Consider the following 23,814-nt stretch of genomic DNA (forward strand, 5'->3'; position numbering starts at 1 on the left):
GCCCCACTCACGCGCCCGTCCGGTAAGGAGAGAAATGACGTAGGCGATGCGGGCTGCGCTCCTGGAGTAAGTGTTGGGCTGGAGAGAGAACACCACATCACACTGAGTGAGGAATGAGCGGCACTCAGTGGGCTCCCCAGAGTAACACGGCGGGTTGTTGATCCTGGGCTCCGGAGACTCGGAAACCCTGGAAGTGGGCGGTGGATCGAGGTGGAGTTGGTGAACCCGTCTTGTGAGGTTGGAGACTTGGACGGCCAGGGTCTCAACGGCATGTTGAGCAGCAGACAATTCCTCCTCGTGTCTGCCTAGCATCGCTCCCTGGATCTCGACGGAGTGAAAAGGGTCCGGAGCCGCTGGGTCCATTCTTGGTCTGATTCTTCTGTTATGAACTTGAGTGAAGACCCAAAAGCGGTTTTAACAGAAAACAGAGTTCTTTAATAAAAAACAGGAATGGCATAAATCCTCTTCCAACGTAGTCAATGGAACAAAAGAACGTAGTATAATGCAGGTTGCACCTGCCATGCAGACTCCGACAGGACAGGACAAGGTGGAAGCAAACGAGACGACAGCTTGCTTCTGGCATCAAAAAACACAAACAAGAATCAGACACTGAAAGTAGCAGGAACAGAGAAAGAAATAGAGACCTAATCAGAGGGGGAAGAGAGAACAGGTGGGGAAAGAGAGAATGAGCTAGTTAGGGGAAATGTAGAACAGCTGAGGGATGAGAGACAGAGAAGGTAACCTAAAAAGACCAGCAGAGAGAGAGAATGAAGAGAAAGGACAGGAACAGACATAACAAGACATGACACCTTACATGTTTAAATGAGTATGATGTGCACGTGATGACGGTTTTAAGACCTTACATGTTTAAATGAGTATGATGTGCACGTGATGACGGTTTTAAGACCTTACATGTTTAAATGAGTATGATGTGCACGTGATGACGGTTTTAAGACCTTACATGTTTAAATGAGTATGATGTGCACGTGATGACGGTTTTAAGACCTTACATGTTTAAATGAGTATGATGTGCACGTGATGACGGTTTTAAGACCTTACATGTTTAAATGAGTATGATGTGCACGTGATGACGGTTTTAAGAACTTACATGTTTAAATGAGTATGATGTGTACATGTGATGACGGTTTTAAGACCTTACATGTTTAAATGAGTATGATGTGCACGTGATGACGGTTTTAAGACCTTACATGTTTAAATGAGTATGATGTGCACGTGATGACGGTTTTAAGACCTTACATGTTTAAATGAGTATGATGTGCACGTGATGACGGTTTTAAGACCTTACATGTTTAAATGAGTATGATGTGTACATGTGATGACGGTTTTAAGACCTTACATGTTTAAATGAGTATGATGTGCACGTGATGACGGTTTTAAGACCTTACATGTTCAACTGAGTTAAGATTATAAAACGCTACCAAAGAAGAAGATGCATAATGCATTTTTATTTAACCTTTATTTATCGAGACACGTCAATTAAAGAACAAATTCCTCTTTACAAGGATGGCCTACTAAGAGGCAAAAGGCCTCCTGCGGGGACAACAACACAACATGGCAGCAGAACATGACAACACAGCATGGTAGCAATACAACATGACAACAACATGGTAGCAATACAACATGACAACAACACGGTAGCAATACAACATGACAACAATACGGTAGCAATACAACATGACAACAACACGGTAGCAATACAACATGACAACAACACAACATGGCAGCAGAACATGATAACACAGCATGGTAGCAATACAACATGACAACAACACGGTAGCAATACAACATGACAACAACACAGTAGCAATACAACATGACAACAACACGGTAGCAATACAACATGGTAACAGCACAAACATGGTACAAACATTCTTGGGCACAGACAACAGCATGAACAACAACAATACATCACACAAAGCAGCCACAACTGTCAGTAAGATTGTCCACGATTGAGTCTTTGAATGAAGAGACGGAGATAAAACTGTCCAGTTTGAGTGTTTGTTGCAGCTCGTTCCAGTCGCTAGCTGCAGCGAACTGAAAAGAGGAGCGGACCAGGGATGTGTGTGCTTTGGGGACCTTTAATAGAATGTGACTGGCAGAACAAGTGTTGTATGTGGAGGATGAGGGCTGCAGTAGGTATCTCAGATAGGGGGGAGTGAGGCCTAAGAGGGATTTATAAATAAACATCAACCAGTGGGTCTTGCACCAGGTATACAGAGGAGTATAGAGTGCCACTTTGTTTCCTATAAGAACATCTAGCCGCCCGAGACCGAGAGCCCCCTTACCTGCCGATCTATAAACTACTCCATAGTCTAGCATGGTCACCTGAATCAGGGTTAGTTTGGCAGCTGGGGTGAAAGAGGAGCGATTACGATAGAGGAAACCAAGTCTAGATTCAACCTTAGCCTGCAGCTTTGATATGTGCTGAGAGAAGGTCAGTGTACCATCTAGCCATACTCCCAAGTACTTGTATGAGGTGATTACCTCAAACTCTAAACCCTCAGAGGTAGTAATCACACCTGTGGGAAGAGGGGCATTCTTGTTACCAAACCACATGACCTTTGTTTTGGAGGTGTTCAGAATAATGTTAAGGGTAGAGAAAGCTTGTTGGACACTAAGAAAGCTTTGTTGTAGAGTGTTCAACACAGAATTCGGGAGGGGCGAGCTGAGTCGAAGACTATATATTCTGCATATAAATAGATGAGAGAGCTTCCTACTGCCTGAGCTATGTTGTTGATTTTATTTGAGAACAGCGTGGGGTCTAGGATCGAGCTTTGGGATACTCCCTTGGTGACAGGCAGTGGTTGAGACAAATCAAATTTATTTATATAGCCCTTCGTACATCAGCTGATATCTCAAAGTGCTGTACAGAAACCCAGCCTAAAACCCCAAACAGCAAGCAATGCAGGTGTAGAAGCACGGTGGCTAGGAAAAACTCCCTAGAAAGGCCAAAACCTAGGAAGAAACCTAGAGAGGAACCAGGCTATGAGGGGTAGTTAAGAGTGTTGGACCAGTAGCCAAAAGGTTGCTGGTTTGACTCCCCGAGCTGACGAGTTGAAATATCTATCACTGTGCCCTTGAGCAATAAATATTTCTCTCAAAACTTAAAAGATGTCTGGAGATTTGGTCAACTGTGTTTTGTCTAAAATAGTAAATGAATCAGGAATGAGCAGAGTCAGCTATACCCAGTGCTTCATTTGAGGTGGAACATGCGCCTCTCATTTTTGGTACTGTTTCGTTCAGGGACCTCTTTCGTCAGATCCGGTACCTCTCACGGCATGAACAATAAATTGTACATTTATGCAATGTAAAAATTGTAATAAAAGTGATCAAAGTTAATTAGAGTAGCCTCTTGCCGGGGTTTATGGTTTGTGCAACGTTGTATGTTCGGGACCAACACGTGGTTGTGTGAGAAGCGCGTCTGTGTCTCTCGAACGAGATTTACATTCCATGATCTCTCCGCCTCTCTCTGCTCTGATAGACATGAATGACCCTGCAACTGTCATCTCTGCACTTCATAATTTATTTCCTTATAGAATCATAGCTGCGCGGAGCGTTCTGGAGGAGCTGTAGCACCACTGATACATTAAAATACATTTGGAAAGAAAATGGCTCCTGCTGTAGGCTACCAAAATATTTGATCAACTTCCAAATAGGCCTATTTGAGAGGAGATTTTGGCACGAGCGCAACGGCCATCACAAGCAAGTGAGTTGCACGTAATTGGGTGAGTCAGTGAAAGCACGGAAAAGCATTTTTAGGACTATAATTTCCTCCTCATATTATAGCCTACAATATGTGTTTCCACACACCTAGGCCTGGGCTATTGATGGATTCAAGACAAGGACACTTTTATTGATCTCAGATTCTCAGCCTGTCATTTCCATCATTTATTATGGCGCTTTTATGACAACTGAGAACTTGAAAAAAAACGAGTTATAATCATGACGTCAGTGATCTTCAGGTCGGAGCTCTGGAAAGAGGCCCGAGTTCCCGACTTGGAATTCTGAGTTGGATGACCGGATTTCCATGTTTTGAACGCGGCATTAAAAAAGATTACGCCAAAGTCTCCAGTCATGTAAAAGGAGGTAGAATTGCATGAAATGCGTTTATAAATGGCCAAATTCTTCCCTGACCCAAGGCCACTAAAAATGTTCTCCTTGTGCAACGTCTGTAAGTGCCGCTATTCGACTGCTCTATGCCATTACGCAAATGCGATGATATGCATACACTGCTTTATTATAAAGGTGATTTATTTTTCATGCGTTCCGGTACCTCAGGTCGCCCCCTCTTGAGCTCACTTTTTGCTTCCCGATTTAGAAATTAAGCACAGGCTATACCATAAGGGCACCTTATTCATGTCCTCATGAGATGTACAGTGCCTTGAGAAAGTATTCAAACCCTCAACTTTTTCCACATTTTGTTGTGTTATAGCTTGAATTTCAAATAGATTAAATTGAGATTGTGTGTCGATGTCCTACACACAATACCCCATGATGTCAAAGTGGAAATGTTTTTTTTTTTTTTTTTTTTTACAAATTAATAAAAAATTACAAGCTGAAATGTCTTGAGTCAATAAGTATTCAACTCCTTCATTATGGCAAGCCTAAATAAGTTCAGGAGTAGAAATGTGCTTAATGAGTCACACAATCCGTTGCATGGACTAACTCTATGTGCAATAATAGTGTGAATTTCAAACACAGATTCAACCACAAAGACCAGGTAGGTTTTCCAATGTCTTGTAAAGAAGGATTCACCTACTGGTACATGGGTAGAAAGACAAAAAGCAGACATCGGGGTGGCAGGGTGGCCTAGTGGTTAGAGCGTTGGACTAGTAACCGAAAGGTAGCAAGTTTGAATCCCAGACCTGACAAGGTACAAATCTGTCGTTCTGCCCCTGAACAGGCAGTTAACCCACTGTTCCTAGGCTGTCATTGAAAATAATAATTTTTTCTTAACTGACTTGCCTAGTTAAATAAAAATCAAGGTAACATTGAATATCCCTTTGAGCATGGTGAAGTTATTAATTACACTGTATCAATACACCCAGTCACTACAGAGGTACTGCCTGGCCGGTTCCCCTCTCTCTACTGGGAATCTCTGCCTCTAACCTTATTACGGGGGCTGAATCACTGGCTTACTGGTGCTCTTCCATGCGTCACTTGAGGGGGTTGAATCACTGACATGATCTTCCTGTCCGGGATGGAGCCTCCCTCGGGTTCGTGCCGTGGGGGAGATCTTCGTGGGCTATACTCGGTCTTGTCTCAGGGTAGTAGATTGATGGTTGAAGATATCCCTCTAGTGGTGTGAGGGCTGTGCTTTGGCAAAGTGGGTGGGGTTATATCCTGCCTGTTTGGCAGGCACAGTGTCTCCCACACCGCTCCTGTCTCAGCCTCCAGTATTAATGCTGCAATATTTTATGTGTCCGGGGGCTAGGGTCAGTCTGTTATATCTGGAGTATTTCTCCTTTCTCATCTGGTGTCCTGTGTGAATTTAAGTATGCTCTCTCTAATTCAAATATTCTCTCTCTCTAATTCAAATATTCTATCTCTCTCTCTCTCTCTTCTCTTCTCTTCTCTTCTCTTCTCTTCTCTTCTCTTCTCTTCTCTCTCTCTCTCTCAGGACCTGAGCCCTAGGACCATGGCTCAGGACTATCTGGCCTGATGACACCTTGCTGTCCAGTCCACCTGGCCGTGCTGCTGCTGCTCCAGTTTCAACTGTTATGCCTGCGGCTATGGAACCCTGACCTGTTCACTGGACGTGCTACCTTCTCCCAGACCTTCTGTTTGGGACTCTCTCTACCGCACCTGCTGTCTCTAACTCTGAATGATCAGCTATGAAAAGCCAACTGACATCTACTCCTGAGGTGCTGTCCTGTTGCACCCTCGACAACCACTGTGATTATTATTATATGACCCTTCTGGTCATCTATGAACATTTGAACATCTTGGCCATGTTCTGTTATAATGAGGACTGGCCACCCCTCAGATCCTGGTTCCTCTCTAGGTTTCTTCCTAGTTTCTTCCATTTCTAGTGAGTTTTTCCTAGCCACCGTGCTTCTACATCTGCATTGCATGCTGTTTGGGGTTTTAAGCTGGGTTTCTGTACAGCACTTTGTGACATCGGCCAATGTAAAAAGGGCTTTATAAATAGATTTGATAGATATGATTGATACAGGCAACCTTCCTATCTTAGTTGCTGGAGAGGAAGGACACCATTCAGGGATTTCACCATGGGGCCAATGGTGACTTTAAGACAGTTAAAGTTGAATGGCTGTTATAGGAGAAAACAGAGGATGGATCAACAACATTGTCGTTACTCCACAATACTAACCTAAATGAGTGAAAATAAGGAAGCTTCTACAGAAGAAAAATATTCCAGAACATGCATCCTGTCTGCAATAAGAAATTCCCTTTATGTTCTGAATACAAAGTGTAATGCTTGGGGCAAATCCAACACATCACTGAGAACCACGCTTCATATTTTCAAGCATGATGGTGGCTGCATCACGTTATGGGTATGCTTGTCAATATATGAGAAAATTATTTTATCACTGTTCTGCAACATATGTTTATCACTGTTCTGCCCCCGTCCCCACAGGAGGTCTTTTGCCTTTTGGTAGGCTGTCATTGTAAATATTTTTTTTCATGTTTTTTTTTTTAAACTGACTTGCCTAGTTTTAATAAAGGTTAAATAAAATAAAGACTGCACTGACCTTGTGTTTAGCCAACGTGACAGCAGCTAGCTAGCATAGCTTGGGGATAGCTACAGATGGTTAGCCTATCTAGCTAGCTGATATTGGGCTGTCAAATCACAGTTATGCCAAATTGCCAAGACGGCAAGAAGTACCAGTGTCTGGAATGTTTTTCATAAGACACATTCTACAACATGTTATCATGGAAACGATATCAACAACTGCGAGTTGAATGCCAGGTCTTCAGTTAGCTCAGCTGTCAACACAATATTATAGTCGCACAAGACTGGAGGTTCTGCCCAGGACTGGAGGCTCTTCTCTGCCAAGACTGGAGGCTCTGCCCAAGACAGGAAGCTCTGCTCTGCCTCAGACTGGAGGCTCTGCCCAAGACAGGATGCTCTGCTCTGCCTAAGACTGGAGGCTCTGCTCTGCTCTGCACAGCCTCAGACTGGAGGCTCTGCCCAAGACAGGAAGCTCTGCTCTGCCTAAGACTGGAGGCTCTGCTCTGCTCTGCTCTGCCTAAGACTGGAGGCTCTGCCCAAGACTAGAGGCTCTTCTCTGCCAAGACTGGAGGTTCTCTGCCCAAGACAGGAAGCTCTGCTCTGCCTAAGACTGGAGGCTCTGCCTAAGATTGGAGGCTCTGCACTGCCTAAGACTGGAGGCTCTGCCCAAGACTGTAAGCTAATTTGCAGTTGTCACATGCTTTATAAACAACAGGTGTAGACTAACAGTGAAATGCTTACTCACTGGCTCTTCCCAACAATGCAGAGAGAAAGAAAATAGAGAAATCCTAGAAAAATATTAACACAAGGAATAAATACACAATGAGTAACGATAACTTGGCTATATACTCGGGGTACCAGTACCGAGTTGAAGTGCAGGGGTACGAGGTAATTGAGGTAGATATGTACATATAGGTAGGGTTAAAGAGATTATGCAACAGGATAGATAACAAACCATAACAGGAACAACTGTGATGAGTCAAATGAGTTCAATGCAGATACCTAGACTGTTTAACTAACTATTTTTCAGTCTGATGGCTTGGAGGTAGAAGCTGTTCAGGGTCCTGTTGGCTCCAGACTTTGTGCATCGGCACCACTTGCCGTGCAGTAGCAGAGAGTACAGTCTATGACTTGGGTGGCTGGAGTTTTAGGGCCTTCATCTGACAACACTTGATATAGAGTTCCTGTATGGTAGAGATCTCGGCCCCAGTTCTCCTGGGCCATACGTACTATCCCCTGCAGTGCCTTGAGGTCAGATGCCAAGCAGTTGTCATACCAAGTGGTGACACAGCCAATCAAGATGCTCTCAAATGGTGCAGCTGTAGAACTTTTTTAGGATCTGAGGGCCAATGTCCAATTGTTTCAGCCTCCTGAGGAGAGTGTTGGTGTGTGTGGATCTGTAAACAGGTTAACATTCACAAGGCCGCAGGGCCAGACGGATTACCAGGACGTGTACTGGTGATCCGTGTTCAACCTCTCCCTGACCCAGTCTGCAATAACAACATGGTTCAAGCAGACCACCATAGTCCTCGTGCCCAAGAAAGGGAAAGTAACTGAACTGAACCGAGTACTTCCAGCGCCGACAGAGATGGCCGCCTCGCTTCGCGTTCCTAGGAAACTTTGCAGTTTTTTGTTTTTTTACGTGTTATTTCTTACATTAGTACCCCAGGTCATCTTAGGTTTCATTACATACAGTCGAGAAGAACTACTGAATATAAGATCAGCGTCAACTCACCATCAGTACGACCAAGAATATGATTTTCGTGAAGCGGATCCTGTGTTCTGCCTTTCAACCAGGACAACGGAATGGATCCCAGCCGGCGACCCAAAAAAACGACTTGGTAAAAGAGGGAAACGAGGCGGTCTTCTGGTCAGACTACGTAGACGGGCACATCGTGCCCCACTTCCTAGCATTCTTCTCGCCAATGTCCAGTCTCTTGACAACTAGGTTGATGAAATCCGAGCAAGGGTAGCATTCCAGAGGGACATCAGAGACTGTAACGTTCTTTGCTTCACGGAAACATGGCTCACTGGAGAGATGCTCTCGGTGGCGGTGCAGCCAGCGGGTTTCTCCACGCATCGCGCCGACAGAAACAAACACCACGAGACGTGGTGTGATCACAGAAACATACAGGAACTCAAATCCTTCTGTTCACCTGATTTAGAATTCCTCACAATCAAATGCAGACCGCATTATCTACCAAGAGAATTCTCTTCGATTATAATCACAGCCGTATATATTCCCCCCAAGCAGACACATCGATGGCTCTGAACAAACTTTATTTGACTCTTTGCAAACTGGAATCTATACATCCTGAGGCTGCATTTATTGTAGCTGGGGATTTTAACAAGGCTAATCTGAAAACAAGACTCCCTAAAATGTATCAGCATATCGATTGCGCCACCAGGGCTGGCAAAACCTTGGATCACTGTTATTCTAACTTCCGCGATGCATATAAGGCCCTGCCCCGCCCCCCTTTCGGAAAAGCTGACCACGACTCCATTTTGCTGATCCCTGCCTACAGACTGAAACTGAAACAAGAAGCTCCCACGCTGAGGTCTGTCCAACGCTGGTCCGACCAAGCTGATTCCACACTCCAAGACTGCTTCCATCACGTGGACTGGGACATGTTTCGTATTGCGTCATGCAACAACATTGACGAATACGCTGATTCGGTGTGCGAGTTCATTAGAACGTGCGTTGAAGATGTCGTTCCCATAGCAACGATTAAAACATTCCCTAACCAGAAACCGTGGATTGACGGCAGCATTCGCGTGAAACTGAAAGCGCGAACCACTGCTTTTAATCAGGGCAAGGTGACTGGTAATATGACTGAATACAAACAGTGCAGCAATTCCCTCCGTAAGGCTATCAAACAAGCTAAGCGTCAGTATAGAGACAAAGTAGAATCTCAATTCAACGGCTCAGACACAAGAGGTATGTGGCAGGGTCTACAGTCAATCACGGACTATAAGAATAAATCCAGCTCAGTCACGGCCCAGGATGTCTTGCTCCCAGGCAGACTAAATAACTTTTTTGCCCACTTTGAGGACAATACAGTGCCACTGACACGGCCTGCAACTGAAACATGCGGTCTCTCCTTCACTGCAGCCGAGGTGAGTAAAACATTTAAACGTGTTAACCCTCGCAAGGCTGCAGGCCCAGACGGCATCCCCAGACGCGCCCTCAGAGCATGCGCAGACCAGCTGGCTGGTGTGTTTACGGACATATTCAATCAATCCCTATACCAGTCTGCTGTTCCCACATGCTTCAAGAGGGCCACCATTGTTCCTGTTCCCAAGAAAGCTAAGGTAACTGAGCTAAACGACTACCGCCCCGTAGCACTCACTTCCGTCATCATGAAGTGCTTTGAGAGACTAGTCAAGGACCATATCACCCCCACCCTACCTGACACCCTAGACCCACTCCAATTTGCTTACCGCCCAAATAGGTCCACAATCTCAACCACACTGCACACTGCCCTAACCCATCTGGACAAGAGGAATACCTATGTGAGAATACTGTTCATCGACTACAGCTCGGCATTTAACACCATAGTACCCTCCAAGCTCGTCATCAAGCTCGAGCCCTGGGTCTCGACCCCGCCCTGTGCAACTGGGTACTGGACTTCCTGACGGGCCGCCCCCAGGTGGTGAGGGTAGGCAACAACATCTCCACCCCGCTGATCCTCAAAACTGGGGCCCCACAAGGGTGCGTTCTGAGACCTCTCCTGTACTCCCTGTTCACCCACGACTGCGCGGCAACGCACGCCTCCAACTCAATCATCAAGTTTGCGGACGACACAACAGTGGTAGGCTTGATTACCAACAACGACGAGACGGCCTACAGGGAGGAGGTGAGGGCCCTCGGAGTGTGGTGTCAGGACAATATCCTCACACTCAACGTCAACAAAACTAAGGAGATGATTGTGGACTTCAGGAAACAGCAGAGGGAACACCCCCCTATCCACATCGATGGAACAGTAGTGGAGAGGGTAGTAAGTTTTAAGTTCCTCGGCATACACATCACAGACAAACTGAATTGGTCCACTCACACAGGCGCAGCAGCGCCTCTTCAACCTCAGGAGGCTGAAGAAATTGTCACCAAAAGCACTCACAAACTTCTACAGATGCACAATCGAAAGCATCCTGGTGGGCTGTATCACCACCTTGTACGGCAACTGCTCCGCCCACAACCGTAAGGCTCTCCAGACGGTAGTGAGGTCTGCACAACGTATCACCGGGGGCAAACTACCTGCCCTCCAGGACACCTACACCACCCGATGTTACAGGAAGGCCACAAAGATCATCAAGGACAACACCCACCCGAGCCACTGCCTGTTCACCCCGCTATCATCCAGAAGGCGAGGTCAGCACAGGTGCATCAAAGCTGGGACCGAGAGACTGAAAAACAGCTTCTATCTCAAGGCCATCAGACTGTTAAACAGCAACCACTAACATTGAGTGGCTGCTGCCAATACACTGACTCAACTCCAGCCACTTCAATAATGGGAATTGATGGGAAGGATGTAAAATATATCACTAGCCACTTTAAACAATGCTACCTAATATAATGTTTACATACCCTACATTATTCATCTCATATGTATACGTATATACTGTACTCTATCATCTACTGCATCCTTATGTAATACATGTATCACTAGCCACTTTAACTATGCCACTTTGTTTACATACTCATCTCATATGTATATACTGTACTCGATACCATCTACTGTATCTTGCCTATGCTGCTCTGTACCATCACTCATTCATATATCTTTATGTACATATTCTTTATCCCCTTACACTGTGTATAAGAAATTAGTTTTGGAATTGTTAGTTAGATTACTTGTTGGTTATTACTGCATTGTCGGAACTGGAAGCACAAGCATTTCGCTACACTCGCATTAACATCTGCTAACCATGTGTATGTGACAAATAAAATTGATTTGATTTGATGATTTGATTTGGACTGAATGACTACCGACCCGTAACACTCACCTCCGTCATCATGAAGCGAGTCGAGAAGCTAGTCAAAGACCACATCCCCTCCTCCCTCCCTCCTTCCTCTCCGAGACACTCTGCCCTCTCTAATTTGCCTACCGTCCTAGTCTAGTTAGTATCTGTTTATAATTCCATATTTGTCCATGTCATATGACTTTCAATTCTTATTTCTTTCATGTTTTCAGGTTGTCGACCCGATTGCCATTCCACTGCACACCGACCTGGATAAAAGGAATGCATATGCGTTCATCAACTACAGCCCGGCCTTCAATAACATAGTGCCCTCTTAAGTTCACCACAAAGCTCACGGGCCACCCCCAGGGGGTGAAGTTAGGAAACATTACCTCCTTGACACTGATTCTCAACACGGGGGCCAAACAACATGCACACCGTGGTGAGGAAGGCACGACAGCGAATCTTCAACCTCAGGATGTTGAAGAAATTCGGCCTGATTCCGAGGGCCTCCCGAGGGCCCTCACAACACCATCGAGAGCATAATGTCGGGCTGAATATTTGTTTTATTATATTTTGTATTATATTTTTATTGTTTTATTTCACTTTGCTCAGATTTCACACTACCGTGTAATGTCATGTGACTATTCAACTCTCTGATCTGTATTCAACTCTCTAATCAACTCTCTAATCAACACTTTAATCTCTGTTCAACTCTCTAATCTCTAATCAACTCTTTAATCACTGTTCAGAGAAAGAGGGGGGGAGAGAGAGAGAGGGGGGAGAGAGAGAGAAAGGAAAGGAAAGAGAGAGAGACATGGAAGCAGAGATAGAGAGAAATGGAGAGGGACTGAGAGAAAGATGTTTTCGTCTTTTGAGCTTCTAGTCATGAAATCTATGCAGCCTACTCAATCACTTTTTATAGCTACTGTTTACAGGCCTCCTGGGCCATATACAGCGTTCCTCATTGAGTTCCCATCGGACCTTGTAGTCATAGCAGATAATATTCACATTTTTGGTGACTTTAATATTCACATGGAAAAGTCCACAGACCCACTCCAAAAGGCTTTCGGAGCCATCATCGACTCAGTGGGTTTTGTCCAACTTGTCTCTGGACCTACTCACTGTCAAAGTCATACTCTGGACCTAGTTTTGTCCCATGGAATAAATGTTGTGGATCTTAATGTTTTTCCTCATAATCCTGGACTATCGGACCACCATTTTATTATGTTTGCAATTGCAACAAATAATCTGCTCAGACCCCAACCAAGGAGCATCAAAAGTCGTGCTTTAAATTCACAGACAACACAAAGATTCCTTGATGCCCTTCCAGGCTCCCTCTGCCTACCCAAGGACATCAGAGTACAAAAATCAGTTAACATCCTAACTGAGGAACTCAATTTAACTTTGCGCAATACCCTAGATGCAAAAACTAAAAACATTTCTCATACGAAACTAGCTCCCTGGTATACAGAAAATGCCCGAGCCCTGAAGCAAGCTTCCAGAAAATTGGAACGGAAGTGGCGCCACACCAAACTGGAAGTCTTCTGCCTAGCTTGGAAAGACGGTACCGTGCAGTACCGAAGAGCCCTTACTGCTGCTCGATCATCCTATTTTTCCAACTTAATTGAGGAAAATAAGAACAATCTGAAATTTATTTTTGATGCTGTCGAAAGCTAACTAAATAGCAGCATTCCCCAAGTGAGGATGGCTTTCATTTAAGCAGTATTAAATTCATGAACTTCTTTGAGGAAAAGATCATGATTATTAGAAAGTAAATTACGGACTCCTCTTGAAATCTGCGTATTCCTTCAAAGTTCAGTTGTCCTGAGTCTGCACAACTCTGCCAGGACCTAGGATCAAGAGAGGCACTCAAGTGTTTTAGTACTATATCTCTTGACACTGATGAAAATAATCATGGCCTCTAAACCTTCAAGCTGCATACTGGACCCTATTCCAATTAAATTACTGAAAGAGCTGCTTCCTGTGCTTGGCCCTCCCATGTTGAACATAATAAACATCTCTCTATCCACCGGATGTGTACCAAACTCACCAAAAGTGGCAGTAATAAAGCCTCTCTTGAAAAAGCCAAACCTTGACCCAGAAAATATAATAAACTATCGGCCTATATCGAATTTTCCATTCCTCTCAAAATTTTTAGCAAAGGCTGTTGCGCATCAACTCACTGCCTTCCCGAAGACAAACAATGTATAGGAAATGCTTCAGTCTTGTTTTAGACCCCATCATAGCACTGAGACTGCACTTGTGAAGGTGGTAAATTACCTTTTAACTTCTTAAGGTATAGGGGGCAGCATTTTCACTTTTGGATAAATAGCATGCCCAATTTCAACTTCCTGCTACTCATGCCAAGAATATAAGATATGCATATTATTAGTCGATTTGGATAGAAAACACTCTGAAGTTTCCAAAACTATTTGAATCTGAGTCTGTGAGTATAACAGAACTTATGTAGCAGGCAAAACCCAGAGGACTAACTGTTCAGAATTGTTTTTGTTTGAGGTCTGTTCATTGAGTTCTCATTGGCAAACGATATTTCTTAGGAACTCGTGTTCAGTTCCTACCGCTTCCACTGGATGTCACCAGTCTTTGGAATTTGGTTGAGGTTATTCCTTTGTGCAATGAAGAAGTCCGGCCATCTAGGAAATGGGTAACACTGTTGAGAGTTGCGTTAGACTTGAAAAGTAGCATTAGTTTCCTCTCGTCCTCTATTGAAAACAGATAGACCCGTCTTCAATTTGATCGATTATTAACGTTTAAAAATACCTAAAGTTGTATTACAAAAGTAGTTTTGAAATATTTTGGCAAAGTTTAAAGGCAACTTTTGAAATATTTTGTAGTGATGTTGCGCATTTTGGAAGCTGTTTTTTTCTGGATCAAACGGGGCAAATAAATTGACATTTTGGATATATATGGATGGAATTAATCGAACAAAAGGACCAATTGTGATGTTTATGGGACATATTGGAGTGCCAACAGAAGAAGCTTGTCAAAGGTAAGGCATGTTTTATATTTTATTTCTGCGTTTTGTGTAGCGCCTGCAGGGTTGAAATATGCTACCCTTTTTGTTGACTGTTGTGCTATCATCAGATAATAGCTTCTTATGATTTCGCCGAAAAGCCTTTTTAAAATCTGACATGTTGGCTGGATTCACAACGAGTGTAGCTTTAGTTTAGTATCTTATACATGTGTGATTTAATGAAAGTTAGATTTTTATATATTTTTATTTTATTTGCCACGCTGCATTTTCCCTGGCATTTGCCCAAGTGGGATGCAAGCGTCCCCTATACCATAACAAGTTAATGGCATCAGACCAAGACTCTACATCTGTCCTCGTGCTCCTAGAACTTAGTAATGCTTTTGATACCATCGATCACCACATTCTTTTGGAGAGATTGGAAACCCGAATTGATCTACGTGGACAAGTTCAATGTTTTACCTCTTGGTGATGTGATTCGGAACATAATGTTAACTTTCACTGCTCTGCGGACGACACAGCTGTACATTTCAATGAAACATGGTGAAGCCCCAAAATTGCCCTCGCTAGAACCATGTGTTTCAGACATAAGGAAGTGGATGGCTGCAAACTTTCTACTTTTAAACTCGGCCAAAACAGAGATGCTTGTTCTAGGTTCCAAGAAACAAAGAGATCTTCTGTTGAATCTGACAATTAATCTTACTTGTTGTACAGTCGTCTCAAATAAAACTGTGAAGGACCTCGGCGTTACTCTGGACCCTGATCTCTCTTTTGAAGAACATATCAAGACCATTTCAAGGACAGCTACGTAACATTGCAAAAATCAGAAACTTTCCGTCCAAAAATGATGTAGAAAAATTAATCCATGCTTGTGTCACTTCTAGGTTAGACTACTGCAATGCTCTACTTTCCGGCTACCCGGATAAAGCACTAAATAAACTTCAGTTAGTGCTAAATACGGCTGCTTGAATCCTGAGTAGATCCCAAAAAATGGATCATATTACTCTAGTACCTCCCTACACTGGCTTCCTGTCAAGGCAAGGGCTGATTTCAAGGTTTTACTGCTGGTTTTACTGCTAACCTGGTGTTAGGTGAATTCCAGGACCGACAAGTGATAGCATCTTGACCTATGATCAGATCAAATGTGACGGAGAAATCCCCAGTGGGATGGCTTGACCAATAAGCTCTCCCTGTCCTCTTTAAAAATCAATTGTTTATGTGTTCTCCCATCATACAACTATGTACTAAAGAAATAACAAGGATATTAATATTGACTTTCACCCATGAAAAACATCCCTCTCTCTACAAAAGAAAAACCAGCCCCATTGTGGAACACAAGGTCTTGCACCCAGACAAACTAAACAACTTCTTTGCCTGCTTTGATGACAATACAGTGCCATTGACACGGTCCGCTACCAACACCTGCGGGCTCTCCTAAAACATTTAAACGTGTTAACCCTCGCAAGGCTGATGGCCCAGACGGCATCCCCAGCCACGTCCTCAGAGCATGCGCAGACCAGCTGGCTGGTGTGTTTACGGACATATTCAATCAATCCTTATCCCAGTCTGCTGTTCCCACATGCTTCAAGAGGGCCACCATTGTTCCTGTTCCCAAGAAAGCAAAGGTAACTGAGATAAATGACTACCGCCCCATAGCACTCACTTCAATTGCTTTGAAAGACTTGTCAAGGACCATATCACCTCCACCCTACCTGACACCCTAACCCACTCCAATTTGCTTACCGCCCAAATAGATCCACAGACGACGCAATCACACTGCACACTGCCCTAACCCATTTGGACAAGAGGAATAGCTATGTAAGAATGCTGTTCATCGACTACAGCTCAGCATTTAACCTCATAGTACCCTCCAAACTCGTCAATAAGCTCGAGACCCTGGGCCTCAACCCCGCCCTGTGCAACTGGGTCCTGGACTTCCTCACGGGCTGCCCCCAGGTGGTGAGGGTAGGTAACAACATCTCCACCCCACTGATCCTCAACACAGGGGCCCCAAAAGGGTGCGTTCTCAGCCCTCTCCTGTAATCCCTGTTCACCCATGACTGCGTGGCCATGCAGGAAAATAACCTCACACTCAATATCAACAAAACAAAGGAGATGATCGTGGACTTCAGGAAACAGCAGAGGGAGCACCCCCCTATCCACATCGATGGGACAGTAGTGGAGAGGGTGGAGAGTTTTAAGTTCCTCGGCGTACACATCACGGACAAACTGAAATGGTCCACCCACACAGACAGCATGGTGAAGAAGGCGCAGCAGCGCCTCTTCAACCTCAGGAGGCTGAAGAAATTCGGCTTGTCACCAAAAACACTCACAAACAGGTGCACAATCGAGAGCATCCTGTCGGCCCGTATCACCGCCTGGTATGGCAACTGCTCCTCCCACAACCGTAAGGCTCTCCAGAGGATAGTGAGATCTGCACAACGCATCACCGGGGGCAAACTACCTGCCCTCCAGGACACCTACACCACCCGATGTCACAGGAAGGCCAAAAAGATCATCAAGGACAACAGCCACCAAAGCCACTGCCGAGCCACCACCCGAGCCACTATCATCCAGAAGGCGAGGTCAGGACAGGTGCATCAAAGCGAGGACTGAGCGACTGAAAAACAGCTTCTATTTGAAGGCCATCAGACATTTAAACAGCCATCACTAACATTGTGTGGCTGCTGCCAACATACTGGCTCAACTCCAGCCACTTTTAATAAATGTATCACTAGCCACTTTAAACAATGGCACTTAATATAATGTTTGCACACCCCACGTTACACTTCTCATATGTAAATACTGTACTCTATACCATCTACTGCATCTTGCCTATGCCATTCGGCCATCACTCATTCATATATACTTGTTAGATATTACTGCATGGTCGGAACTAGAAACACAAGCATTTTGCTACACTTGCATTAACATCTGCTAACCATGTGTATGTGACCAATACAATTTGATTTGATTTGATGGTTTGTGATCCTGACCTGAATTGACCACATGAATTGACCACATGGAATGCCCTCTCCTATAGAGGACACATATTTACATCTTTAAATTATTACACAGACCCACTGGATTTTGATGAATAGGAACTGTGACAACCAACCCCCTTCTCAGATCTGAAAGAATTGACATTCAAAGACATTCGTAGGTTCTGTCCAGAAACAACTGGTGGGGCCTAGTCTCTATAACCTGTACAGACACTTCAGTAGAGCTCAGATATTTGTCTGGTCGGCCCTAAGCAACATGGTAGTACCTTCTGCTTTCTGATAGTATTGCTTTCATCTATCCAGTCTTCTCAGATCTATTTACAAGTGCCTAAGGAATATAGCTAGATAAGTCTGTCCAACAAAGCACAATTTGGCTTTCTTTTATTTCTCCTCTTGTATAAAATACGATGTACTTTATTGCCATTAACTTACAGAGAATGGAAATGTGCCTTTATGCTCAGAACCCAACCCCCCCACCCCCATGAGACAAGCATGCACACACACACACACACACACACACACACACACACACACACACACACACACACACACACACACACACACACACACACAGTCTTGTATACCTAACCTTGTGGGGACACATTTCAGTCCCATTCAAAATCCTATTTTCCCTAACCCCTAAACCTAAATCTAACCCAGACCCTTACCCTATCCCTAACCCTAACCGTAACACTAACCCAAAAATAACCTAACCCTAACCCAAAATCTAACCCTAGCTCCTACCCTATACGTAATTCTAACCCTAACACTAATTCTAACCTTAACACTAATAAACCCCATAGAAATAGCATTTGACCAAACTTCCCAGTTGGTTAAATGTTTGTTTGTTTACTATTCTTGTGGGGACTTCTGGTCCCTACAAGTATAATTAAATATGTCCACTGACATGTTTAACTATACTTGTAGTATAGTTTAACTTGTAGTATAGTTTAACTATACTGGAAGCAATGGCTGAGGCACAGCCCAGTGACCCTCCGGTTGCCGGCTCACTCCGTACACCAAATGGTCCTGTCCAAAACTCTGGTTGCTGGCTCATGTTCTTGTCTGATCCTCTGGTTGCTGGCTGATGTTCCTGTCTGACCCTCTGGTTGCTGGCTCATGTTCTTGTCTGACCCTCTGGTTGCTGGCTGATGTTCCTGTCTGACCCTCTGGTTGCTGGCTCATGTTCTTGTCTGACCCTCTGGTTCCTGGCTGATGTTCCTGTCTGACCCTCTGGTTGCTGGCTCATGTTCTTGTCTGACCCTCTGGTTCCTGGCTGATGTTCCTGTCTGACCCTCTGGTTTCTGGCTCATGTTCCTGTCTAACCCTCTGGATGCTGGCTCATGTTCCTGTCTAACCCTCTGGTTGCTGGCTCATGTTCCTGTCTGACCCTCCGGTTTGCTGGTCACCCTCTGATTGCTGGTCACCCTCTGGTTGCTGGTCATCCTCTGTTTGCTGGTCCGTCTCTCTAACCGATAGGCTACCTGCCGCCCCCATTATCATGCCTCAATTCCTCTAAAACAGTTTGACTGGTTAATGTCTCCCTCTTTATGACCACATAACATTTGTCACACAAAGAGGTGATCATGCAAATCATGCTGCAAATACTCGGCAGCAATGTTTACTATGTCTTCCAGCTAAATTTCAAACAGGGAATTACAGCAGGGACCTGGTCATAAAGGGAATTACAGCAGGGACCTGGTTATAAAGGGAACTTTTTGAGGGTCTGAGGGCCAAATCTTTTCAGACTCCTGAGTGGGAAGAGACTCTGTCGTGCTCTCTTTACAACCGTGTGGGTGTTAGTGGACCATGCTAATTCCTTAGTGATGTGGACACCGAGGAAGCTCTCGACCCAATCCACTACAGCCCCATTGATGTGGATGGGGGCGTACTTCTTGTGGTCCACGATCAGCTCCTTTGTCTTGCTGACATTGAGGGAGAGGTTGTTGTCCTGGCACCACACTGCCAGGTCTCTGACCTCCTCCCTGTTGTCGGCCTCTTCGTCGTCGGTGATCATTCCTACCACCGTCGCGTCGTCAGCAAACTTAATGATGGTGTTGGTGTTGTGCGCAGCCACATAGTCATGGGTGAACAGGAAGTACAGGGAGGGAATAAGCACACACCCCTGAGGGGCCCCCGTGTTAATGGTCACCATTGCGGATGTGTTGTTGCCTAAACTCACCAGGATCCAGTTTCAGAGGGAGGTGTTCAGTCCCAGGTCCTGAGCTTGGTGATGAGCTTGGAGGAGACTATGGTGTTGAATGCTGAACTGTGGTCAATGAACAGCATTCTTACATAGGTATTCCTTTTATCCAGGTGGGTGTGGACAATATGGAGTGCAATAGAGATTGTGTCATCTGTGGATCTGTTAGGGCGCTATGTGAAAAGGAGTGGGTCCAGGATGTCTGGGATGATGGTTTTGATTTGAGCCATGACCAACCTTTCAAAGCATTTCATGGCTATAGATGTGAGTGCTACAGGGCGATAGTCATTTAGGTAGGTTACCTTGGCATTCTTGGGCACAGGATGTCTCATGATCTGACAAACACCGCCATAGCTTGGCCGTCTTCCACCGTAAATGTGAAGGCCGACATCGGAGGATGTGGCGGATTGAGATGCAGCCCATGCGATATCTCTAGCTTAAATTGACGGATTTTGATGGGAATTTTTGTATTATGTTACTTAGATTGATGCACAGGCGAGTCAATAGGCCTAAATCACATCGGCTATGGAGAGCGTGATCACACAGCCACCTGGACCAGCTGGTACTCTCATGGATGGTTCAGTGTTGCTTGCCTCAAAGCGAGCATAGAAGGCATTTAGCTCATCTGGTAGGTTTGTGTCACTGGGCAGCTTGAGGGTGGGTTTCCCTTTGTATTCCGTGATGGTTTGAAAGTCCTGCCACATCCGTCGAGCGTCAGAGCCGGTGTAGTGGGATTTGGTCTTAGTCCTGTCCTGTATTGACAAAACAGTCTGTAATCATACTGTAGTCGTACTGTAATCATAATGTCTGTAATCATACCGTTGTCATACTGTAATCACAACACCTGTAATCATCCCGTTTGTAATTATGCGGTCTGTAATCATAATGTCTGTAATCATACGGTCTGTAATCATAATGTCTGTAATCATACGGTCTGTAATCATACGGTCTGTAATCATAATGTCTGTAATCATACTGTCTGTAATCATCACGTTTGTAATTATGCCGTCGGTAATCATAATGTCTGTAATCATACGGTCTGTAATCATCCCCTTTGTAATTATGCGGTCTGTAATCATACGGTCTGTAATAATAATGTCTGTAATCATACTGTCTGTAATCATCCCGTTTGTAATTATGCGGTCTGTAATCATAATGTCTGTAATCCTACTGTCTGTAATCATACGGTCTATAATCATACTGTTTGTAATCATATTGTAATCATACTGTCTACAATCATACTGTAATCATACTGTCTGTAATCATACTGTCTACAATCATACTGTAGTCATAATGTAATCATACTGCATGCAATCATACTGTAATCATACTGTCTGTAATCATACTGTCTGCAATCGTACTGTTTGTAATCATGCTGTCTGTAATCATAGGGTCTGTGATCATACTGTTTGTAATCACACTGTCTGTAATCATAGGGTCTGTGATCATAGTGCCTGTAATCATACTGTAATCATAATGTGATCATACTGCCAGTTATTATAATGTAGTCACACTGAAATCACACTGTCTGTAATCACATCGCCTGCGATCATACTGTAATCACCATGTGTGTATTCATATGTATATAATCATACTGTAATTATTCTGTGATTGTGTTGTCTGTAATCATAATGTATGTAGTCATATCGTCTGTAATCACACGGTAATCACAATGTGTATAGTCATATGTATATAATCATACTGTAATCATTCTGTGATTGTGCTGTCTGTAATCATACTGTAATCATATTGTAATCATACTGTCTGCAATCACACTGTAAACATACTTTCTGTAATCATCGTCTGGTCTTGCTGTGATGATGGAGGCTGAATATATGTGTGTGTGTGTGTGCATGCGTGTGTGGGGTGTGTTTGTGTATGTGTGTACATGTGTAGGATGTGTGTGCGTCATGCCTGTGTATCAACCCACCACCAACTGCTGTCTTGTCTTCCGACATTAGAGTGTTTAAACCCTTTGTCTCTCCCTTTCACAGACATTCGAGCCATGTGCTGAATCCTCGATGCACCACTGCATATTCATAAAGTGTCTCAGGGTAGGAGTCCTGTTTGTAATCACATCGTCTGTAATCATACTGTATCGCACCGTCTGTAATCATACTGTAATCGCACCGTCTGTAATCACACTGTCTGTAATCATACTGTAATCGCACCGTCTGTAATCACACTGTCTGTAATCATACTGTAATCACACCGTCTGTAATCACACTGTCTGTAATCATAGTGTCTGTAATCATACTGTAATCACACCGTCTGTAATCATAGTGTCTGTAATCATACTGTAATCACACCGTCTGTAATCACACCGTCTGTAATCATACTGTAATCACACCGTCTGTAATCATACTGTCTGTAATCATACTGTAATCACACCGTCTGTAATCATACTGTAATCACACTGTCTGTAATCATACTGTAATCACACTGTCTGTAATCATACTGTAATCACACCGTCTGTAATCATACTGTCTGTAATCAAACTGTAATCACACCGTCTGTAATCATACTGTAATCACACCGTCTGTAATCAATCACACTGTAATCACACCGTCTGTAATCACACTGTAATCACACCGTCTGTACATACTGTAATCACACCATCTGTAATCATACTGTAATCACACTGTCTGTAATCACACCGTCTGTAATCATACTGTCTGTAATCATACTGTAATCACACCGTCTGTAATCATACTGTCTGTAATCATACTGTAATCGCACTGTCTGTAATCATACTGTAATCACACCGTCTGTAATCATACTGTCTGTAATCACACTGTAATCACACCGTCTGTAATCATACTGTCTGTAATCATACTGTCTGTAATCACACTGTAATCACACTGTCTGTAATCATACTGTAATCACACCGTCTGTAATCATACTGTCTGTAATCACACTGTAATCATAATCTGTAATCACACCGTCTGTAATCACACTGTCTGTAATCATACTAATCACACCGTGTAATCATGTCTGTAATCATACTGTAATCACACTGTCTGTAATCATACTGTAATCACACTGTCTGTAATCATACTGTAATCACACCGTCTGTAATCATACTGTCTGTAATCACACTGTAATCACACCGTCTGTAATCATACTGTCTGTAATCATACTGTAATCACACTGTCTGTAATCATACTGTCTGTAATCATACTGTCTGTAATCATACTGTAATCACACTGTCTGTAATCATACTGTAGTCATACCGTCTGTAATCATACTGTAATCACATCGTCTGTAATCATACTGCAATCACACCGTCTGTAATCATACTGTCTGTAATCATACTGTAATCACACTGTCTGTAATCATACTGTAATCATACCGTCTGTAATCATACCGTCTGTAATCATACTGTAATCACATCATCTGTATTCATACTGTAATCACACCGTCTGTAATCATAGTGTCTGTAATCATACTGTAATCACACTGTCTGTAATCATACTGTAATCACACCGTCTGTAATCATACTGTCTGTAATCATACTGTAATCACACCGTCTGTAATCACACTGTCTGTAATCATACTGTAATCACATCGTTTGTAATCACACTGTCTGTAATCATACTGTAATCACACCGTCTGTAATCATACTGTAATCACACCGTCTGTAATCATACTGTAATCACACCATCTGTAATCATACTGTAATCACACCGTCTGTAATCATACTGTCTGTAATCATACTGTAATCACACCGTCTGTAATCATACTGTAATCACACCATCTGTAATCATACTGTAATCACACCGTCTGTAATCATAGTTTCTGTAATCATACTGTAATCACACCGTCTGTAATCACACTGTCTGTAATCACACCGTCTGTAATCACACTGTCTGTAATCATACTGTAATCACATCGTCTGTAATCACACTGTCTGCAATCACACTGTCTGTAATCATACTGT

At 43.8% G+C, this 23,814-nt stretch overlaps 1 long non-coding RNA gene across 1 annotated transcript; it reads left to right on the plus strand.

Annotated features, from left to right (window-relative positions):
• The first annotated feature begins 5,377 nt into the window (after positions 1 to 5,377).
• Positions 5,378 to 6,698, plus strand: LOC135540988 (uncharacterized). The gene is made up of 2 exons (XR_010455891.1): positions 5,378 to 5,456; positions 5,642 to 6,698. It is a non-coding gene; the product is annotated as an uncharacterized LOC135540988 (long non-coding RNA).
• Positions 6,699 to 23,814: the final 17,116 nt, after the last annotated feature.

The sequence above is a fragment of the Oncorhynchus masou genome, chromosome 6, assembly GCF_036934945.1.
Source record: "Oncorhynchus masou masou isolate Uvic2021 chromosome 6, UVic_Omas_1.1, whole genome shotgun sequence".
NCBI classification, from domain to species: domain Eukaryota; kingdom Metazoa; phylum Chordata; class Actinopteri; order Salmoniformes; family Salmonidae; genus Oncorhynchus; species Oncorhynchus masou.